Consider the following 11979-nt stretch of genomic DNA (forward strand, 5'->3'; position numbering starts at 1 on the left):
ATACGGCATGAAGGACGGTAACACATGGACTTGATGTCAACAACTGAACAATGATGCAATAATAGAATAACAATAATAATGGTAGTTTTCAAGTTCAACACTTTCCAGTAACAACTGTCCTGGCAAGGCTTAGAAAGTCAGGCGTGTTGATTCATACTTGGCTAGGATGCAGCTGAGGCAAGTGATGGCTACCTCTAATGCAACTATTCTGCATCTTTGCACGAAGTATGCCCAAGACATGTGTCATAGCAACATTTTTGATGAAGACTACAATATCCGTCATGAGGACACACCTGCAGGGCAGACAGAACATTATTAAGAATATTTACTTATTTTCTAATGAGTCCAGCTGGAGTCAGTATTTTTGTGATAAAATTTCATACATCTTTTAATTATATATCATGGGAAGAGAATCTTTTGCTTTCTCATATGTTTATTTTGTTTTCCTTCTATTTCCATCGTGGGGGGTTCATGAGAATTTTCTATCATGTAAAAACTTCCAGGATACAGGGAGTGCCAATATGCATAAGCAGACAAGTAAATGATAACAAACAGAGTAATGCTGTAGGTCTGTGATGAATGAATAAGGTACAAAAGTTTGTGATTAGCATAATATCATTATACACTTACCTGTGCTGACAGTTTAAAACCTGGACAAACCTCTCGGTAGGGAGGACAATCACCATCGTGGACTGAGGAAGAGGGAGGACATGCGGTCAACCTTAATGTACAGTCTTATCGCTAGATAACCGTAACCTGGCAATACATGTCCGTCATATGATCATTTATGTATAATATTTATATATGGACAGTGAATCATCACTTACTTTCTTCAGGAAGTGTGGGAGCGCCCTTCACCTCACAACAGAATTTTCCATAAGGTTCAACCGGCTGCTTACACCAGTACTTGCAACCGTCCCTGCCGACCACCACACAGACCACCGCAGCCAACACCAACAGACGCAGCTGTTGAAACAAACCACCTTAGACCATAGACAAATACCCACAAGGAAATGTTGCCAGCGAAACCAACATTGTATCTCTTATATGTAAACAAGATTACTGCTGGACACCAAGAAGTGAAACAATATAATAAATCGGCATTTGATGAATGAGTCTATCAATCAATAACTTGGACTGATTACCCACAGTTTTGAGAATGTAAGGTAAAATGACCATGGCATTAATCTTTAATAAATTAGGAGACACATAAGAAAAAATTTCTACCATCACTAACCATAGTTAACCAGATTTGGTTTTAGGCAGGTGCTGAGAAGACGAGGAGCCTCCAGTGAGTGTGTCTAGCCAGGCTGAACTCGCTTTATATACCTGTCGAGGACAGCCGAGGGCACCGCAAGTCCATGTGTGTGCATACGTACGTCCCACTTTCTAGAAGAGTGTGAATCACACTCCCACTACACATGAAATTATTTCCCCGTATTCTTTGAATGTTAGATTAGGTTCTGTTTCTTTGTTTATTTGGCCATTGCTTATAGCGTGCATAGTGCCATTGTACAAAGGCAAAGGAGATAAAGGTGAGTGTTCATATTACAGAGGTATAAGTTTGTTGGTAAATTATATGGGAGGGTATTGATTGAGAGGGTGAAGGCATGTACAGAGCATCAGACTGTGGAAGAGCAAAGTGGTTTCAGAATTGGTAGAGAATGTTGTGGAGCAGGTGTTTGCTTTGAAGAATGTATATGAGAAATACTTAGAAAAGCAAATGGATTTGTATGTAGCATTTATGTATCTGGAGAAGGCACAAGATAGAAATTGCTCTGTGGAAGATATTAAGAGTATATGGTGTGGGAGGCAAGTTGTTAGAAGCAGTGAAAAGTTTTTATCAAGGATGTAAGGCATGTGTCACGTGTTGGAAGAGAGGAAAGTGATTGGTTCTCAGTGAATGTAGGTTTGCGGCAGGGGTGCGTGATGTCTCCATGGTTTGCTTAATTTTGTTTATGGATGGGGTTGTTAGGGAGGTGAATACAAGAGTTTTGGAGAGAGGGGTAAATATGCAGTCTGTTGTGGATGAGAGAGCTTGGGAATTGAGTCAGTTGTTCGCTGATGATACAACGCTGGTGGGTGATTCGGGTGAGAAACTGTAGAAGCTGGTGACTGAGTTTGGTAAAGTGTGTGAAAGAAGAAAGCCAGAGTAAAGGTGAATAAGAGCAAGGTAATTACGTTCAGTAGGGTTGAGGGGACAAGTCAACTGGGAGGTAAGTTTGAATGGAGAAAAACTGGAGGAAGTGAAGTGTTTTAGATATCTGGGAGTGGATTTAGCAGCGATTGGAACCATGGAAGCGGAAGTGAGTCACAGGTGGGGGAGGGGGCGAATTTTCTGGGAGCGTTTAAAAATGTGTGGAAGGCGAGGATGTGTGTCTCGGACCGGCTTTTTTTTAAAATTTGGGTATGTTTGAAGGAATAGTGGTTCCAGCAATGTCATATGGTTGCGAGGCGTGGGCTATATAGATAGGGTTGTGCGAAGGAGGGTGGATGTGTTGGAAATGAATATTTGAGGACAGTATGTGGTGTGAGGTGGTTTGATAGAGTAAGAGAGATGTGTGGTAATTTAAACAAGGTGTGGTTGGCGAGCAGAGGAGAGGGTAGGTGTAATTGAAATGGTTTGGTCATATGGAGAGAATGAGTGATGAAAGACTGACAAAGAGGATATTATGTTGGTCAGATATGGAGGGAACGAGGAAAAGTGGGAGGACCAGATTGGAGGTGGAAGGATCGAGTGAAAAAGATTTTGAGCGATTGGGGCCTGAACATACAGGAGGGTGAAAGGCGTGCAAGGAATAGAGTGCATTGGAACGATGTGGTATACCGGGTCGACTTGCTGTCAGTGGATTGAACCAGGGCATGTGAAGCGTCTGGGGGTAAACCATGGAAGTTTTGTTGGGTTGGGGTCTAGTATGTGGAAGGGAGCTATGGTTTCAGTGCATTACACATGACAGCTAGAGACCGAGTGCGAACGAATGTGGCCTTTCCTGTCGTAGTGCTACCTCAGCGGCCCGTTCGGGGGAAGGGGGGTGCCATTTCATGTGTGGCGGGGATGGCGACGGGAATGGTTGAAGGCAGCAAGTATGAATATGTACGTGTGTATATATGTATATGTCTGTGTATGTATATGTATGATACGTTGAATTGTATAGGTATGTATATGTGCGTGTGTGGGCGTTTATGTATATTTTTATGTGTATGGGTGTTGGGTTGGGCCATTTTTTTCGTCTGTTTCCTTGCGTTACCTCGCTAACGCGGGATACAGTGACTAAATATAATAAATGATAAAAAGATTATATATATATATATTATATATATATATATAGATATATATATATATATATATATTATATATATATATATATATATGTATATATATATATATATATGTATATATATCCATGGGGATAGGGGAGAAAGATACTTTCCCACGCATCACTCACGTGGCGATAGAAGGCGAATAGAGGGGACTCTGGGAGCGGGGGATGTTATGTATATACGCCCAGAACACCAGAACCCCAGACCCAGAAACGAACCAGATCAGAACCCAGATCACCCCCCCCCAGTACCAGAACCCCAGAACAGCCCAGCAGAACAGAACAGAACCAGACAGAACAGAACAGAACAGAAAACAGGAAGCAGGCCCCCCACAGACCCCCAGCAGACAGAACAGGACAGAACCCCCCAGAAGCCAGAACCCAGAAATCCTCCCCTCCTTGTATTTTAACTTTCTAAAATGGAAACAGAAGAAGGAGTCACGCGGGGAGTGCTCATCCTCCTCGTTGGCTCAGATTGGGGAGTCTAAATGCGTGTGGATGTAACCAAGATGTGAAAAAGGAGAGATAGTTAGTATGTTTGAGGAAAGGAACCTGGATGTTTTGGCTCTCAGTGAAACGAAGCTCAAGGGTAAAGGGTAAGAGTGGTTTGGGAATGTCTTGGGAGTAAAAGCAGGGGTTAGTGAGAGGACAAGAGCAAGGGAAGGAGTAGCACTACTCTGAACCAGGGTGAGTTGTGGGAGTATGTGATAGAATGTAAGAAAGTAAATTCTAGATTAATATGGGTAAAACTGAAAGTTGATGGAGAGAGATGGGTGATTCTTGGTGCATATGCACCATGGGCATGAGAAGTAAAGATTCATGAGAGGCAAGTGTTTTGGGAGCAGCTGAATCAGTATGTTAGTGGTTTTGATGCACAAGACTGGGTTATAGTGATTGGTGATTTGAATGCAAAGGTGAGTAATGTGGCAGTTGAGGGAATACTTGGTATACATGGGGTGTTCAGTGTTGTAAATGGAAATGGTGAAGAGCTTGTTGATTTATGTGCTGAAAAAGGATGGTGATTGGGAGTACCTGGTCTAAAAAGCGAGGAGATAGATATACATAAGTTATACGTATGTAAGTAGGAGAGATGGCCAGAGAGCGTTATTGGATTACGGTTAATTGACAGGCGCGCGAAAGAGAGACTTTTGGATGTTAATGTGCTGAGAGTGCAACTGGAGGGATGTCTGATCATTATCTTGTGGAGGCGAAGGTGAAGATTTGTAGGGTTTTCAGAAAAGAAGAGAGAATGTTGGGGGGAATTGGGTGGTGAGAGTAAGTGAGCTTAGGAAGGAGACGTGTGTGAGGAAGTACCAGGAGAGACTGAGTACAGAATGGAAAAAGGTGAGAACAAAGGAGGTAAGGGGAGTGGGGGAGGAATGGGATGTATTTAGGGAATCAGTGATGAATTGCGCAAAAGATGCTTGTGGCATGAGAAGCGTAGGAGGGAGGAGGGGGCTTGATTAGGTAAGGGTAGTGTGCGGTGGGATGAAGAAGTAAGATTATTAGTGAAAGAGAAGAGAGAGGCATTTGGACGATTTTTGCAGGGAAAAATGCAATTGAGTGGGAGATGTATAAAAGAAAGAGACAGGAGGTCAAGAGAAAGGTGCAAGAGGTGAAAAAAAGGGCCCAAATGAGAGTTGGGGGAGAGATTTTTCCATTAAATTTTGGGGGAAAAATTAAAAAGTGTTCTGGAAGGGGAAAATTTAAAGGCGTAAGACAAGGGAGCAAATGGGAACTTCAGTGAAGGGCCCCAAATGGGGAGGTGATAACAAGTATGGTGATGTGAGAAGGAGATGGAGGGGAGTATTTTGAAGGTTTTTTGAAGTGTTTGTGATAGGTGGCAGTAGAAGGGGGGTTTTGGTTTGAAAGGGGGTGTGAAAGTTTAGAGGGTTAGGGAAAATGATTTGGTAAACAGAGAAGAGGGAGTAAAAACTTTGCGGGATGAAAACCCCGGGAAGGCAGCAGGTTTGGATGGGATTGCAGTGGAATTTATTAAAAAAAAGGGGGGGACTGTATTGTTGGGCTGGTTGGTTTAAAGGGATTTTTAAAGTTGTATGGGGTTTATGGTGAGGTGCCCTGAGGAAATTTGGGGGAATGCGTGCATAGTGCCCCTTGTAAAAGGGGAAAAAAGGGGTAAAGGGGAGTGTTTAAATTACAGAGGGATAAGTTTTTGGGTTTGGTAAATTATATGGGGGGGTATTTATTGAGAGGGTGAAGGCATGTACAGAGCATCAGATTGGGGGAAAAGCAGTGTGGTTTCAGAAGTGGTAGAGGATGTGTGGATCAGGTGTTTGCTTTTTTAAAAAATGTTTTTGAGAAATACTTAGAAAAGCAAATGGATTTTTATGTAGCATTTATGGATCTGGAGAAGGCATATGTAGGGTTGATAAAGATGCTCTGTGGAAGGTAATTTAAAAATATATGGTGTGGGAGGAAGTTGTTTTGAAGAAATGAAAAGGTTTTTTTCGAGGATGTAAAAGGGATGTGTAAAGTGTAGGAAGGAGGAAAGTGATTTGGGTTTTCGTGAATGTAGGTTTGCGGCAGGGGGGTGTGATGTCCCATGGTTGTTTTAAATTTTTTTATGGATGGGGTTGTTAGGGAGGTAAAAGCAAGAGTTTTGGAAAGAGGGGCAAATATGAAGTCTGTTTTGGGGGTGAAGGGGAGCTTGGGAAATGAGTCAGTTGTTGTTCGCTGATGATACCGCTGGTGGGTGATTCGGGGGAGAAACTGAGAAGCTGGTGACTGAGTTTGGTAAAGTGTGGGAAAAAAGAAAGTTAACACGTAATCCAATAACGGCTCTCTGGCCATTTCTCCTACTTAATAAGTATAATTATGTATTTCCGATTTTTAATATATATATATATATTATATATATATATATATATTATATATATATAATATATTTTTTTTTTTTTTTTTTTTCTTTCATACTATTCGCTATTTCCCGCGATAGCGAGGTAGCGTTAAGAACAGAGGACTGGGCCTTTGAGGAAAAATCCTCACCGGACCTCTTCTCTGTTCTTCTTTTGGAAAAAAAAAAAAAAAAAAACGAGGAGGGGAGGATTTCCAGCCCCCCGCTCCCTTCCCTTTTAGTCGCCTTCTACGACACGCAGGGAATACGTGGGAAGTATTCTTTCTCCCCTATCCCCAGGGATATCAAAAAATATATCTATTAGTGTGCGACTGGTGGGAGTGCGTAGGTGCTTGCAGGATGCGGGTATAGGTTATTATGTTTGCATGTTATTATATAGTTATATAAGAAGCGCTCTATTAATTTTATGTATAGTTTGTATTGATAAATATACGCCGTATATATTATATATGTATATGTTATGTATATTAATAGTTAAGTATGTAGTGTTTGTGTAGGTAATAATATTGAGTTTGGTTCCTTGGTGGTGGGTGCAATTTTGTTATACACGTGTTTTGTTAAGTCCATACATATATGGCAATGAAGGGTACAAAGATGACAAACTTTTGATAAGAGAACCATTACCTTTCAGTAGGCTCCATCACATAAATTGTCAAAATGGGTAATTTCTTTACTAAGCCATTTATGGGTAAGATATCAAATTCTAATATCACGAACAATGTAGATTTAGTTAACAAGCTCCAACAATATCAATGTCAATTTTGATTTCAAACTTGTTAGCTTTGATGTTTCCTCACTTTTCACAAAAGTTCCAGTTGATGATCTTTTAGAATATTCATTTGATGTTTTGGATGATATTCATTTACCTGTTTCCAAGTGCTGTTTTCAATGAACTGATAAAATTGTGTATAAAAAGACTGTGTATTTCAATTTAATGGAGATTATGTGTGGGTTTGCTGCTCGGGATGGGGTTGATGTATCGAGCAAAAATTTTTGCATATGGCACTGGGTAACCCTCTTCACCAGTGCTAAGTGATCTTTATATGGAATTTTTTGGGGACCGTCGTGCGTAAACAAAAAAATTACTAAAGGATGTTGACCTTCTAATGCAATTTGGTTTTAAGTATATAGATGATGTTCTTTGTGTTTGGCCAACAAATGAAAATTTACAAATATTTCTCCCCTTACTTAATAATTTAGTACCTTCCATCAATTTTACTGTAGGAAATGAAAATAATGGATGTTATCATTTTTAGATTGCATGATTCATAAGCAAGGAAACAAGTTTAAGTTTAATATATACAAAAAACCTACCAATGTATGCTCATATATCCATTATTACTCATCTCAACATGACCAAGAGGAGTTATTTGTTGGAGGGGGGATTATCATTCATTTCATTCTATGTTCCTTAGGCCATTACGTATTTGCAGCCCAGAGTATACTGATGATGAGTTTTGAGAAAGATATATTCTATTGGATCTACGTTAAAGTACTCTAGATCTTTCATTGATAAATCTCCGTAAGTTAGACATATAAAATCATTTTATAGAGTTCCCGAGTCCAAACCTCCCATTGACACCCAAGGAACTTATAGTTCTCCCTTTCAATAATAATTTTACTTTACTTCCATGTTGCTTAAATCCTGTAATGTAAATGTTGCCTTCAGCAACAATAATACTATAAAGAAATATCTTAATCAGGAACTCACCAGAAAATTCTCCTGGGTGAATCTATAAAGTGCCTTGTAGAAATTGTGTTGTGATAGAGTTTGTGTTGGGCAGACGGTAGGGATCTTTCTGTTCACTTAAGCAACATGAATATAGTAAAAGAACGGGACAAGAATCAAATGCCTTGTTTAATCACGTTGAATACTATGATCATTGTATTGACTTGGAGTAATGCTATCTCAGTTATTAACCAACTCCAGTACCACGAGAAATATCATTGAATCTTCTATTATCAAAATGCACAAAGAATTATAATCTTAATGTTAGTGATGGTCTGTACAAATTGGATAATCTTTATTGTTCGATAAGATATGTGAACAATTCACCTTCTTGTCCACATAATAAGTTTATGATACGCTCGTTGTCTGTCTTGGACAATTGCATGTTTGCCAAATGGCGTCCTGGCTACGTCTCTTCGCTGTATATCAACTAACTGTTATATTTCTCTCTTGTGTCTCCCCTGATAACGTGATTTTTACACGAAGTGCACTTGTGAACTTATCGTGTTTCATTTTTCCTGTGGACTCATAGGAATATATATGATCGCGCGCAAAACTGTGATCCTTTCCAATATATCTGTGTGTGTGTGTGTGTGTGTGTGTGTGTGTGTGGTTGTCTGTGTGTGTGTGTATTAGCTGAGACGGTACAGGCATATTCTTCCCTCATAGATGGCATGAATCACACAAAGGCTGGTCACGCCACGTTGGTGCTCACAGTTAGAAAAATTAGGTCATCGACCATATGTAAGATCACTTCTCCTTGAGAGCGTCATATGCATGTATTGACAATATACCTTATCTATGTATCTTCTTTCTAAATATATGGGCAGCGGAAAAAGGTACCCTTGTTATAAGAAGAGTTCTGGACATCCAACCGACCGCGGCCATCATCCCAGTGTTTGTGTAGAGACTATCATCTTAAACCCTTCCCTCTCCTTTTCATCCCCCACTGTTTACTTTGTGTGCGTTTTCATTGTATATTTTCAACCTTTGTCTACAGCTGAATCATTCAATAAATCATAGAATGTCATTGATATTCAAGTTGTCAGACAGATAATACTTGTCAAAGTGGACGTCATTTTTCAGTCTACATCACAAGTGATATTCGTAAATTTCTTGATGTGGCGCCCGACAGACCAGGTGTTGACCATTAGGTAGTAAGTACCCTTATGGCTGCCCCGGAACATAGAGCTTACTGCAGACACTTTTCCAAGATAAAGAAAGGTATAAGAACTTGGAGCCTTCCCTCAGTATAATTATGGTACAAGAAATTGAGATCTTCTCAGGATAAGATACAATAAATAAGAATTTAAGATAAGTTTATGAAGAACCAACAGTCTTACTTAAAACAAATTCCAATTCATAAGGCGAGGAAATGATACAAAATAGAAATATACGTTGCAATATAGACAACAGTCCATACGGCATGAAGGACGGTAACACATGGACTTGATGTCAACAACTGAACAATGATGCAATAATAGAATAACAATAATAATGGTAGTTTTCAAGTTCAACACTTTCCAGTAACAACTGTCCTGGCAAGGCTTAGAAAGTCAGGCGTGTTGATTCATACTTGGCTAGGATGCAGCTGAGGCAAGTGATGGCTACCTCTAATGCAACTATTCTGCATCTTTGCACGAAGTATGCCCAAGACATGTGTCATAGCAACATTTTTGATGAAGACTACAATATCCGTCATGAGGACACACCTGCAGGGCAGACAGAACATTATTAAGAATATTTACTTATTTTCTAATGAGTCCAGCTGGAGTCAGTATATTTGTGATAAAATTTCATACATCTTTTAATTATATATCATGGGAAGAGAATCTTTTGCTTTCTCATATGTTTATTTTGTTTTCCTTCTATTTCCATCGTGGGGGGTTCATGAGAATTTTCTATCATGTAAAAACTTCCAGGATACAGGGAGTGCCAATATGCATAAGCAGACAAGTAAATGATAACAAACAGAATAATGCTGTAGGTCTGTGATGAATGAATAAGGTACAAAAGTTTGTGATTAGCATAATATCATTTTACACTTACCTGTGCTGACTGTTTAAAACCTGGACAAACCTCTCGGTAGGGAGGACAATCGCCATCGTGGACTGAGGAAGAGGGAGGACATGCGGTCAACCTTAATGTAGTCTTATCGCTAGATAACCGTAACCTGGCAATACATGTCCGTCATATGATCATTTATGTATAATATTTATATATGGACAGTGAATCATCACTTACTTTCTTCAGGAAGTGTGGGAGCGCCCTTCACCTCACAACAGAATTTTTCCATAAGGTTCAACCGGCTGCTTACACCAGTACTTGCAACCGTCCCTGCCGACCACCACACAGACCACCGCAGCCAACACCAACAGACGCAGCTGTTGAAACAAACCACCTTAGACCATAGACAAATACCCACAAGGAAATGTTGCCAGCGAAACCAACATTGTATCTCTTATATGTAAACAAGATTACTGCTGGACACCAAGAAGTGAAACAATATAATAAATCGGCATTTGATGAATGAGTCTATCAATCAATAACTTGGACTGATTACCCACAGTTTTGAGAATGTAAGATAAAGTGACCATGGCATTAATCTTTAATAAATTAGGAGACACATGAGAAAAAATTTCTACCATCACTAACCATAGTTAACCAGATTTGGTTTTAGGCAGGTGCTGAGAAGACGAGGAGCCTCCAGTGAGTGTGTCTAGCCAGGCTGAACTCGCTTTATATACCTGTCGAGGACAGCCCGAGGGCACCCGCAAGTCCATGTGTGTGCATACGTACGTCCCACTTTCTTAGACGAGTGTGAATCACACTCCAACCACACATGAAATTATTTCCCCGTATTCTTTGAATGTTAGATTAGGTTCTGTTTCTTTGTTTATTTGGCCATTGCTTATAGCGTGCATAGTGCCATTGTACAAAGGCAAAGGGGATAAAGGTGAGTGTTCAAATTACAGAGGTATACGTTTGTTGAGTATTCCTGGGAAATTATATGGGAGAGTATTGATTGAGAGGATGAAGGCATGTACAGAGCATCAGACTGTGGAAGAGCAAAGTGGTTTCAGAATTGGTAGAGAATGTGTGGAGCAGGTGTTTGCTTTGAAGAATGTCTGTGAGAAATACTTAGAAAAACCGATGGATTTGTATGTAGCATTTATGTATCTGGAGAAGGCACAAGATAGAAATTGCTCTGTGGAAGATATTAAGAGTATATGGTGTGGGAGGTAAGTTGTAGAAGCAGTGAAAAGTTTTTATCAAGGATGTAAGGCATGTGTACGTGTTGGAAGAGAGGAAAGTTTTTGGTTCCCAGTGAATGTCGGTTTGCGGCAGGGGTGCGTGATGTCTCCATGGTTGCTTAATTTGTTTATGGATGGGGTTGTTAGGGAGGTGAATACAAGAGTTTTGGAGAGAGGGGTAAATATGCAGTCTGTTGTGGATGAGAGAGCTTGGGAATTGAGTCAGTTGTTCGCTGATGATACAACGCTGGTGGGTGATTCGGGTGAGAAACTGTAGAAGCTGGTGACTGAGTTTGGTAAAGTGTGTGAAAGAAGAAAGCCGAGAGTAAAGGTGAATAAGAGCAAGGTAATTACGTTCAGTAGGGTTGAGGGACAAGTCAACTGGGAGGTAAGTTTGAATGGAGAAAAACTGGAGGAAGTGAAGTGTTTAGATATCTGGGAGTGGATTTAGCAGCGATTGGAACCATGGAAGCGGAAGTGAGTCACAGGGTGGGGGAGGGGGCGAATTTTCTGGGAGCGTTTAAAAATGTGTGGAAGGCGAGGATGTTGTCTCGGAGGGCTTTTAAAAATGGGTATGTTTGAAGGAATAGTGGTTCCAGCAATGTCATATGGTTGCGAGGCGTGGGCTATATAGATAGGGTTGTGCGAAGGAGGGTGGATGTGTTGGAAATGAAATATTTGAGGACAGTATGTGGTGTGAGGTGGTTTGATAGAGTAAGAGAGATGTGTGGTAATAAAAAGCGTGTGGTTGAGAGAGCAGGAGAGGGGAGGGTGTATTGAAATGGTTTGGTCATATGGAGA

General features: G+C 40.3%; 1 long non-coding RNA gene across 1 annotated transcript; it reads right to left on the bottom strand.

Annotated features, from left to right (window-relative positions):
* Positions 1-9226: 9226 nt before the first annotated feature.
* On the bottom strand, positions 9227-10651 carry LOC139747441 (uncharacterized). The gene is made up of 4 exons (XR_011712393.1): positions 10580-10651; positions 10169-10308; positions 9974-10035; positions 9227-9636 (listed from the first exon to the last, which is right to left on the bottom strand). It is a non-coding gene; the product is annotated as an uncharacterized lncRNA (long non-coding RNA).
* Between the last annotated feature and the right edge of the window lie 1328 nt (positions 10652-11979).

This window comes from Panulirus ornatus, chromosome 68 (genome assembly GCF_036320965.1).
Source record: "Panulirus ornatus isolate Po-2019 chromosome 68, ASM3632096v1, whole genome shotgun sequence".
NCBI classification, from domain to species: Eukaryota; Metazoa; Arthropoda; class Malacostraca; order Decapoda; family Palinuridae; genus Panulirus; species Panulirus ornatus.